The sequence below is a fragment of the Piliocolobus tephrosceles genome, chromosome 12 (genome assembly GCF_002776525.5).
Source record: "Piliocolobus tephrosceles isolate RC106 chromosome 12, ASM277652v3, whole genome shotgun sequence".
NCBI classification, from domain to species: Eukaryota; Metazoa; Chordata; class Mammalia; order Primates; family Cercopithecidae; genus Piliocolobus; species Piliocolobus tephrosceles.
In genome coordinates, this window is record NC_045445.1 from 34,009,063 (window position 1) to 34,019,616 (window position 10,554).

Genomic DNA, 10,554 nt, shown 5'->3' on the forward strand with positions numbered 1-10,554 from the left:
ACCTCGGCCTCCTGCCTCAGCCTCCCAGCATGCTGGGATTACAGGCATGAACCACTGTGCCTGGCCCCCTTTGTCTCTTTTAATACTGTTGGCTCTAAATTTATTTTTGTCTAATTCAAAAATTACTCCTTTTTGCTAGCATTTGGAAAACTCAAAGCTTTACTGTTTCTTTGCTCACCACTATTTCTTATATTCCACATGTTCCTCTTTTTTGGATTCATTTTTCATTTTGCTGTACTACATACTTGAATAATTAATAGAGGCTCTGAATATGTGTGAACATTATAATCTGAAAATTGGAGTTTTGTTCCTTGCATTATTTCCCCTCCACCACCTCCATGCAGGGTCAATTGTGCTATTTATTCATTTTGGTTCTTCTCTTTTATGCTATAGTTTTTCTCCAAATATTTCTCATAGTCCTTTGATATCTATTTACACCAGTGAATAAGGGATAAGTCAGTTAACAAAGATAGCTTACCTGGGTTTCCTCTGCAGTTACATTGGTCTATGTCCCCTTACTGGCCTGACACTTAAGTAGAGGACTTTGTGTAAGTGTGTTGAGTGTCTTGACCCATCAGACTTCACTTTAAGGTGGGTGGGTACAGAGGAGACAGAAAGGTTGGTCCCTTCCCTCCCTACAAATTGTCAAAATAATTTTACTCTAGTGTAATCACCCAATGGACTATTCCTGCACACTGCACAGACAAAATTAATTTACTGTAATACCAAGGTATTACAGTAAAGAAAGAGATTAATTGATACTAGGCTAGCAATACAGGAGACAGAGTTCTAACTCAAATCAGCCTCCTTTAGAATTCTGAGGTTAGGGTTTTCATGGTCAAATTGGTGGACAGCAGGCTAGGGAATGGGTGCTGCTGATTGTTGGGGATGAAATCACAAGGACATGGCAAACGGTCCTCATGGGCTGAGTCCACCTCTGGGTAAGGCCACAGGACCAGTTGAGACATAAGTTATGGGTCCAGGCAGAGTCAGTTGGTTGCCGGAAAATCTGAAAAAAACTCTCAAAACACCAATTTTAGGCTCTACAATAGTGATGTTATTCATAGGAGCAATTGGGGCAGTCACAAATCCTTTGGCCTCTGACCACATGACTCCTGACCAGTAAGGGATTATACAAACTACACCAACATTTTTGCAGTATTCAAGTCCCTCCCATAATCCTAATCTTGTCACCTTTCATTAGTCTTACAAAGGCAGTTTTCAGGCCCTAAGCAAGGAGTGAGTTAGTTTTAGTGAAGGACTATTATCATCCTTAATTTTAAGTTAAGCTATAAACTAAATTCCTCCCGTGGTTAGCTTGGCCTGTGCCCAGTAGTGAGCAAAGACAGCTTAGAGGTTAGGAGCAAGATGGAGTTATCCATGTCAGACTTCTTTTACTGTCATAATTTTGTAAAGTCAGTTTCAATCCCCGCTTTGGATTTCAGCACACTTCAATCCTGAGGTGTGAGTTACAGAGATAGGAAAAGGCGGATGACTATTCCAACTTCTTCCTGCTGATGGGGCATAGTTGGAGTAGGATTTGCCCCAGAGTAAGAAGAGTGAAACTGTCTTGCAGTTGTTTGTATGTATTCACAAGTGCCTAGTTAGGATCCCAAGGTCTGTATAACAAAACATTAGCGCTTTTGTCTACAGCTTTAGTACAGGTCTTAAGTGAACAGCAGACTTAAAAGAAATAATAAGCCCTAACATAAGGAGTAAAAATCCTAGCTTCAGGTGTCACTGTAGAAAGGATGTGAAGCCTTGAGGGACCTAGGTTAATGACCTTGAGAACCAATCATATATTGGGTCATCAGCAGAGACTCAAAAACAATGGGCTGGAATCCAAAAACAATTAGCTGGAATCTAGTAACAGGTATACTATGTTTTTCCAAAACATAATTTTTCTCTGTCCAGTTTTTCAATTCTACCAAAGACAAATCAGAGTAAGACCAATTTATTTGCAAAATAAGTATGAGTCTTATTACACTTAGCTTAATTATTTGCATAAAGTGCAGCAAGAAAAATTATTTGCCATAAAGGCTTAAAAAAAAAAAAAACCTGGCTTTGCTGGAACTTCTCATAAGGAATCTCAGATTAGACCTTTTAACAGCCTCTTGAGCCCAGCCAGGGATTTTTTTGTACCTGCAGATAATGTGTGAATTGGGTGAATTGCTCTCTTCTCAAGGTACCAAAATAACTTGGGGTTCCTGGGCCTGGCAGAAAGTAACATTCTTTACTTGCCACTGGTTTGGAACCCTGTAAAGGACAAAGCATGAGGCCAGTTTTTCTAAGGGGCTCTTATCAGCTCTATAGGTAAACCTCAATTTGCCAATACAGTCTGAAAACATGTCATTCCAGTAAAAGCCTTGGTAATATAACCAGTGTCCCCAACTGTGTTCTGTTACAAAAGAAAACAGATTCTTATTGAACTTATACAAATAACTATATTGCCATAAGTTAAGAATAATCACAAATAGTCTGCAAATTCTGGAGAAATCAGGTAGAGAGAAAGAAATATGCTCCAAATTTTGTTCACAGGAGTATACTTTACTCAGTTGTTAAAAGCTGTCAAATAGCTCAAAAGAAAAAAAACAGTTGGCCAGGCATGGTGGCTCTCACCTGTACTCCCAGCATTTTGGGAGGCTGAAGTGGATGGATCACTTGGGGACATGAGTTCGATACCAGCCTGGGCAACATGGCGAAACCCTGTTTCTACTTAAAATACAAAAATTAGCTGGATGTGGTCACGAGTGCCTGTAATCCCAGCACTCTGGGAGGCTGAGGAGGGTGGACCACTTGGGGACAGGAGCTTCAGACCAGCCTGGGCAACATGACGAAACCCCATTTCTACTAAAAATATAAAAATTAGCTGGGCGTGGTCACGAGTGCCTGTAATCCCAGCTACTTGGGAGGCTGAGACAGGAGAATTGCTTGAACTGGGAGGCAGAGGTTGCAGTGAGCCAAGATCACACCACTGTACTCCATCCAGCCTGGGTGACAGAGCGAGACTGTCTCAAAAGAATTTTAAAATGTTTAAAAAGAGAAAAAGTTTTCTTAATTCTGAAAAGCAAAACAAAAAGGATCAGCAACATTTTAAGCAAAAAGTCATAAAAAGATAATTTCAGTCTTCTATTAGTACAGTCCACATGATTAACTCCTGCACTAGTTGATATTGGGTCAACAATCCTTATGGACACATAAGCTCTCCATGAGAGTCTTGGAAGTTTTTTTCTCTATTCCAATGACAATTTCTAAAGTTATCAGGAAATTGCATTCAAGAGCCCCTGTCAGAGTCCTATAGCTGAATATAAAACCACCTTTTGGAAAGGATCAAAGCAAATCAATTGTAGATGACAAGAGAATCAGAACACCCATGGTTACAGACACAATTAACGAAGAAATTTGGTTATTTTGTGGCATACAACAATCTAACATAATAATCGTAATTATTACTGATAACACACATAAGTCATTTTAAAATTATAGGAGTCTCACATAATTCTAGAACACACATTAATAACACATTCATAAAAATACATCCCAAAGAAAGCCAAATGCCATTTCACACATGACAGTGTTCCATGTATAACTGTAACACACCAAATAAGCCAAATATGTCTCTTTTGGACATCAGGGGACCCAATATCTTAAAAAAAAAATTAATGAGGACAAAAGGACTGAATTTAGAACTTGAAACTTGTATTTTGGAAGATCTGTCAAATATCAAAGATTTAAAACACTTGATATCACAAAATAGGATTATAGGTCATTCAATCAGCCAAAGTGATAACTGAAAAAATTTCAAAAAGGCAAAAATCTTTACTCATTGGGAAACCCAGCTTTCCAAACAACAAGACCCAGTAAAGACAGCATGGGACCAACTGAATGTGTCTCTTCTTTCTCCTTTCTTTTTTCCTTTTGTCCTGCAGTTTACCCAAAAGGCAAACACAAATCTTTATTATTTCAGTATTACATGGAAATCTTGTTCAAAAGAGAAAACCAAATTTTGCCTTTGCATTAGTATACTATTAATGTTAAACCTATTTTAATAAAACTTTATACACAAATCTGTCCAATCTTAATCAGTTTGACCATAAGTTAAAATTTTTGTAAACCTTTTGTAACTCTTTACAATTTCCTATTAAAGAGCAGATCGATGCTCCAAAGAAACCCTGTTATTCTGGCACATGGACCCAGATATGCTTTTTATCTTTGTGTTTAATTTATAGAAAAACTAAATAATACCCTTCAAATTGTGTCCAACTTGTTCACATACAGAACTTCCTTTATAAGATCAATATTTTACAAACTTCTACAACTTGCTTAAGGCTTCAGTTTTGTCCTATCATTCTTTTAACTTAGGACAATCCATAAAAACCTCTAAACTAGACAAAGTTACTTTCCTTTTAACAAAAAAAGTATTTCCATGCCTTCTTATAACCTCTTACCAAAACACATTCTACTTTCTTTATATGCCTTACATGTAACTATTTTGCCAGTAATCTCAATTACATATGTTACAATGTTAACTCTCAGCAACTTTTATTCTAGTGAGAAACTTGGTAAGTAAGCCACTTTGACAATGTATCAGATTTCAGAGCCCAGGACAAGGACACAGCTGTAGACAATGTTTGACTCTTTCCAGACTAGCTAGGGGACACAGTTAACTCCGTATGTCCCCAGGCCTTACCTAGAATCTAATGGCTGTAAAACAGACAAGTCAAACAATTATTTAAAATGTCATAGTAGCAGTTTATGACCTTAAAACATCTGCCAGAGACTGTCTGACTTGCCTTATTCAGACTAAACGTCTAAATTCTCAAGACATCTTTATTTTATTTTACCAAAAATCTTAAAACTATATTTACCAAAGATTACTAATGCCACATGAACTAAAAAGCATTAACATTTCTATTTTTCAGGTGTTTATATTTATTGAAGCCAATTAATTAGAGCTCTTTCATATATTTTGGTTATTGAAACATCACACACAGGACACATACAAATATATAGACAGACAGACAAAAGCAGATCTGGTAGATTTATAAGATTCTTCATTTGCCAGTTTTTAAATTTCTTTTCTCCATTTGAGACCAGTCTCTTCATTACTTGTTCCCTGCCCTGAACAATTGCCAGCTAGGCAACTCTAAATTTGCATTTCTAAAGGGACAATTCTTAGGTGAAACAAGATAGAGGATTCATATTTTACTCAAACCAAGGAAAAAAATGGTGCGAGTAGAAGTGCAGTTAAGACAGCCAGGAAAAGCAGACATCCTTACATGTGGACATTTCCTTAAAGATGTAAGTTTCTGCTTTGGACTACTGGCTTTAAGATGGAGCCTTTTCAGGAACAGCGTCAAGGAGGCATGCAGTTTCTAGGGCCTAACAGGCAGTCACAGCTGGAAGGCAGAACAAATCCCCAAAAATCAAGGATCCCATTTTCACACCAAAGTCTGGGTCCTCCCAAAAAAGTAAATACTGTGGGATGACACAACACAATGCTTTTACCTGAATCCCACTGCAAGGGCATTCCTCTGAGGCTGGTAGCCAAACCAAAGCCAATCAGCCCATTCTATAATCAGGCCATCCCCCATGGGAGTCTGTATTAGTTTGTTCTCACGCAGCTATAAGGACATACCTGAGACTGGGTAATTTATAAAGGGAAGAGGTTTAATTGACTCACAGTTCCACATGGCTGGGAAGGCCTCAGGAAACTTGCAATCATGGCAGAAATGGAAGCAAACACGTCCTTCTTCACAGAGCACAAGAGACAGAAGTGCAGAGCAAAGTGGGGAGAAGCCCCTTATAAAACCATCAGATCTAATGATAACTCACTCACTTTCATGAGAACAGCATAAGGGAACCACCCCCATGATCTATTCACGCCCCACAAGAACCTTCCCCCAATACATGGGGATTACAATTTTGATTACAATTCAAGATGAGATGTTGGGTAGCGACACAGCAAAACCGTATCAGAGCCTTATCTCTCAGTGCGGCCTGGGAATGTTTCCATGCTTCCAGGTGACCAAAAGCATTATTTCATTATCCAAACATGCAAAGAGCCGAGTATCCCCCCACAACTGCCATTTGCCATCCCTAAAAGTATTAGCTATTACATACCAAGGCTAAAAGCTATCTGAATATGCAAAGTAAAAAGGTCAGGTATTACAATGCAAAACAGAGTAGAGCCTTATATCTAATCTGTCTGCTTACGATTCCCGAGGTTCCATGAGGAAAACAGAGGTTCCACCCAAAACAGAGTCTGTGGTGCCTTCTGTTTTTCCTGAGGGATCCCACACTGTTAGGAATCATCTTAGGTCCTCTCATGTGGGCATCAAGGGTGGCAAGAGGGCAGACAGAAGTAAATGGAGAAACAGAATTCAGTCAATTGGGAAGAAAAAAACCTTTTTCTCAAAAAACAAGATCCAAGAAGAGAAAAAGCATAAAGGCCTTTTACTATCATAATTTTACAAAGGCAGTTTCACTGGTGTGTGTTTCTCTCATGATCAGAACTGCTTCTGTTTTTTTCCCTACATTTCCTGAAACTCCAGATTACACCAAAGTCTGTTCTGTTGTTTTCGTTTTTCTAGGATCCTACGCTCACATTAGCAAACTTTTGGAAGCAAGTAGTTTGCTTTCTTTAGTGTGAAATTCTAGGTTTTAACCTTGGAATATTTGAGGAAAGGAAGGACAGAAACAGCCACAGAAGTGACCGTTCTTTTCTGAATAAAATTATTGTTTTTTGTTTTTGTTTTTTAACTGCTCCATTCCAATTGTAGTGAATGCAATTATTTAATTAACTGGAAGTTCCCTCTTCCCATGCTTTCGCATTTATTTATTCTGAAATTTGATTTTCTCTGGATTTACTCCCGTAATCTTCTCTTGCAGGTTTTGGACCAGGCTTCTCTTCTTCTCTTATCAATATAATTCTAACTGATTTCTATCCTCAGGGGATTCTTCACAATTTCTGAACTGATGATGGTACACTTTCCTTTAATTATACTGCTCTTGTTTATTTTGCCATTGTAATGTTTTAAGGGATTTGGAGTGGGGAGGATGAGAACAAAGTTACAGGTGCGTAGCTGCCATCTTGATCTAATCTGATCAAAGTCATTTTCTTATGTCAGCTTGCCTGAGACGAGGAGACCGGCCAGGGCTCACTCAGAGAGGCAAGGAGAAAGGGCCTCTTCCAGGGAAGGCTTCTGATTACTCAGTATTATTTCTTCTTCTTCTTCTTCTTCTCCTCCTCCTCCTCCTCCTCCTCCTCCTCCTCCTCCTCCTTCTTCCTCTTCCTCTTCCTCTTCTTCTTCCTCTTCTTCTTCTTTCTTTTTTAATACAATATTTATATTATGATTACTCAGGACCTCTGATAAAGGACCATTAGGACTTAAGGACCTAGAATCGGCATGCCAGTGTTTCAGAGAGAGCAAAGGCTACAGCTAGCACATAAGACCCCTTCGGGGAAATTAGAAAAGGGCATGACCTTCGGAGCAGAAACATTGCAAAAAATAGTCTCCCCTTGAGGTAGATTAATTAGAAAAAGGCACCTCTTGGCCGGCGCGGTGGCTCATGCCTGTAATCGCAGCACTTTGGGAGACTGCGGCGGGAGGATCACGAGGTCAAGAGTTTGAGACCACCCTGGCTAAGACGGTGAAACCCCATGTCTACTAAAAATACAAAAAATTAGCCGGGCGTGGTGGCAGGCGCCTGTAGTCCCAGCTACTCAGGAGGCCGAGCCAGGAGAATGGCGTGAACCCGGGAGGCAGAGCTGGCAGTGAGCCGAGACCACGCCACTGCACTCCAGCCTGGGTGATAGAGCGAGACTCCGTCTAAAAAAAAAATAAAATAAAAAAGAAAAAGGCATCTCTTTGGATAGGCGTTTTAAGAAACTTTGCCTTTCTCTGCTGACCATGGCACCCCTGAATTAGGACACGAGGCTTGGTTGACTAGTAGAGTATAGGCTAGATTTCATTTCCCCACACATAGCTATGTGGGAGGCATAGGCTGCAGAACCATATTACCCATTACAGTGGCCTCTGCTGGTGCTAATCACAATGCCCAGAGACAAGGCCTCTGCCTTCTGGAGTGTCTCCCAATTTCCACAGGTCTGAAAGGTCAGTTGAAACTCAGAGAGACTTTGCTAAAGTAGGCCTTCTATGACAACAGTCTTTGCTCCCCACTTTCCACTGCACCAAGAGACAGCCCTGAATCCCTGAGTCCTAGTGGAGCCAACATTGCAGAGCAGCCCAGAGATCATCCTTCTAACAACCAGGGAACTCTGGTTTTAAAGACTAGGTTCTCCTCACTTAGGCTTCTAACAGAGTCACTCTCAGCACCAAGAGGAGAGGTTTTTGTTTTGTTTGTTTTTTGAGATGGAGTCTCAATCTGTCGCTCAGGTTGGAGTGCAGTGGTGCAATCTCGGCTCACTGCAATCTCTGCCTCCCGGGTTCAAGTGATTCTTCTGCCTCAGCCTCCTGAGTAGCTGGGATTGTAGGCACACACCACTACACGTGACTAATTTTTGTATTTTTAATAGAGACGGGGTTTCACCATGTTGGTCAGGCTGGTCTCGAACTCCTGACCTCGTGATCTGCCCACCTCGGCCTCCCAAAGTGCTGGGATTACAGGCGTGAGCCATCGAGCTCGGCCGAGGAGAGGTCTTTAATGCAAATGCCACTAACAACTCTTAGAGACCATCAACTACCACTAGGACTCCCTGGGATTGTCCTTAGAAATTAGAGACAAGGCCGCTATTGGACATGCTACAACCTCTCCCCCACAATTTACTTCACTCACTCACCAGGGCCATCAGCAGATACAGCAGAATGCATATACCTTTATTTATATATTTAAAACAAAAATAGGATTAGTCAATAGACATTGGGCTACAACTGGTTTTATGTCTCACTTAATGTATCACAGACACCTTTCGGATGGATACATACAGTGCCATCATTTTCTTTTTAATGGCTGCAGTGTTCTACTACATGGACGTACCATAATCTATTTAGGTTTTCTTATCTTCCCCCCAATTCTCTCCTCCTCATCCTCTCAACAGAGTTATAGCAACTTTTGGATAAATTATTATGTGTAAATAATTAACAGATGAGCCAAGTATTATAATTACATTTCCTTTCTTAAACATTTGCTTTTCCTGGATTTAACAATTGCCTCTCCTTTTCATTTGCTTCGTTTTCTATGGTGCTCTGTGAAGTTGTGCAGTGCATAACTTATGCAGTTATATATGGCAGCCCTGTCTATACCTATGGCTAAGTCATCCCAAACTATCTAACAGAGCTTCTTGTTTTTCCTCTAGGGTGAATGAGGGGTGAGGGGACTGGGTTTCTGAGAAGGGAGCCAGACTTTCAATATAATTTTACAGACAGTTAAATTAATAGATGATCTATCCATTCATTTTTTTTTCTTAGATGCCTCTGTCTTCCTACTTCAATATCCTGTGTCAGATCATCTGTTTCCTGGATGCTATGTCTTCCTCTTTCTTGGTTTACCCTTTAGTTTGAGTGCAGCATGTCTTCTAGTTACTTCTTCTGAGTGTGTGCATGGGAGGAAAATTATTTAAGCACTGCATGTCTGAAAATGTATTTATTCTACCTTAAAACTCAATTGATATGTTGACTGAATATAGAATTCTACATTGGAAATCATATTCACTAATAATTTTGAAGTATGGTTCCACTATGTTTCAGCTTTACTGATTTCCATTGAGAAGCCAAATCCCATTCTTATTCCTGATCCTTTGTATGGAAACTTTTACTTTTTCCTACCTCTGGAAGCTTTTAAGGTCTTCTTTAATACTTTGAAATTTTACAATGGTATGCCTCCATGTGGGGCTCTTTCTCGCTCACGCTTCATGTTTTATGAATACAACACTATCTTTTATCGTTCTGCATATACTGGAGTAGAAGCTTAGTAGGGCCTTTTTTTTTTTTAATGGTTTTTTGTTTGTTTGTTTTTGTTTTTGTTTTTGTTTTTTGGAGACAGAGTGTTGCTCTGTTACCCAGGCTGGAGTGCAGTGGTGTGATCTCGGCTCACTGCCACCTCCGCCTCCTGGGTTCAAGTGATTCTCCTGCCTGAGCCTCCAGAGCAGCTGGGATTACAGGTGAGCGCCACCATGCCCGGCTAATCTTTTGTATTTTTGTAGAGACGGGGTTGCACCATGTTGGCCAGGCTGGTCTCGAACTCCTGACCTCAAGTAATCTGCCCACCTCAGCATCCCAAAGTGTTGGGATTACAGGTGTGAGCCACCACGCCCAGCCTTTTTTTTAAATGTTTTTATTTGTTCTCATCATTGTTTATATTTTCTCCCACCTCCCCTTTTTTGTTTTTTGGGTTTTGTTTGTTTCACTTCTGGCTTTCACGTTGGAATTTTCCTTGAGTTGTTTGAAATCTTTAGTGATTTGTTCATATTTAAGAGTGAGGCACTAAAAAGCTGCCTGGAAGTTCTGAATGCCTGGGAGAAGGGGTGGGCTTTGATGTATGGCAATTGGATAGCAGGATGCTTTTTGGTTGAGGTACCTGTACATGTAGACT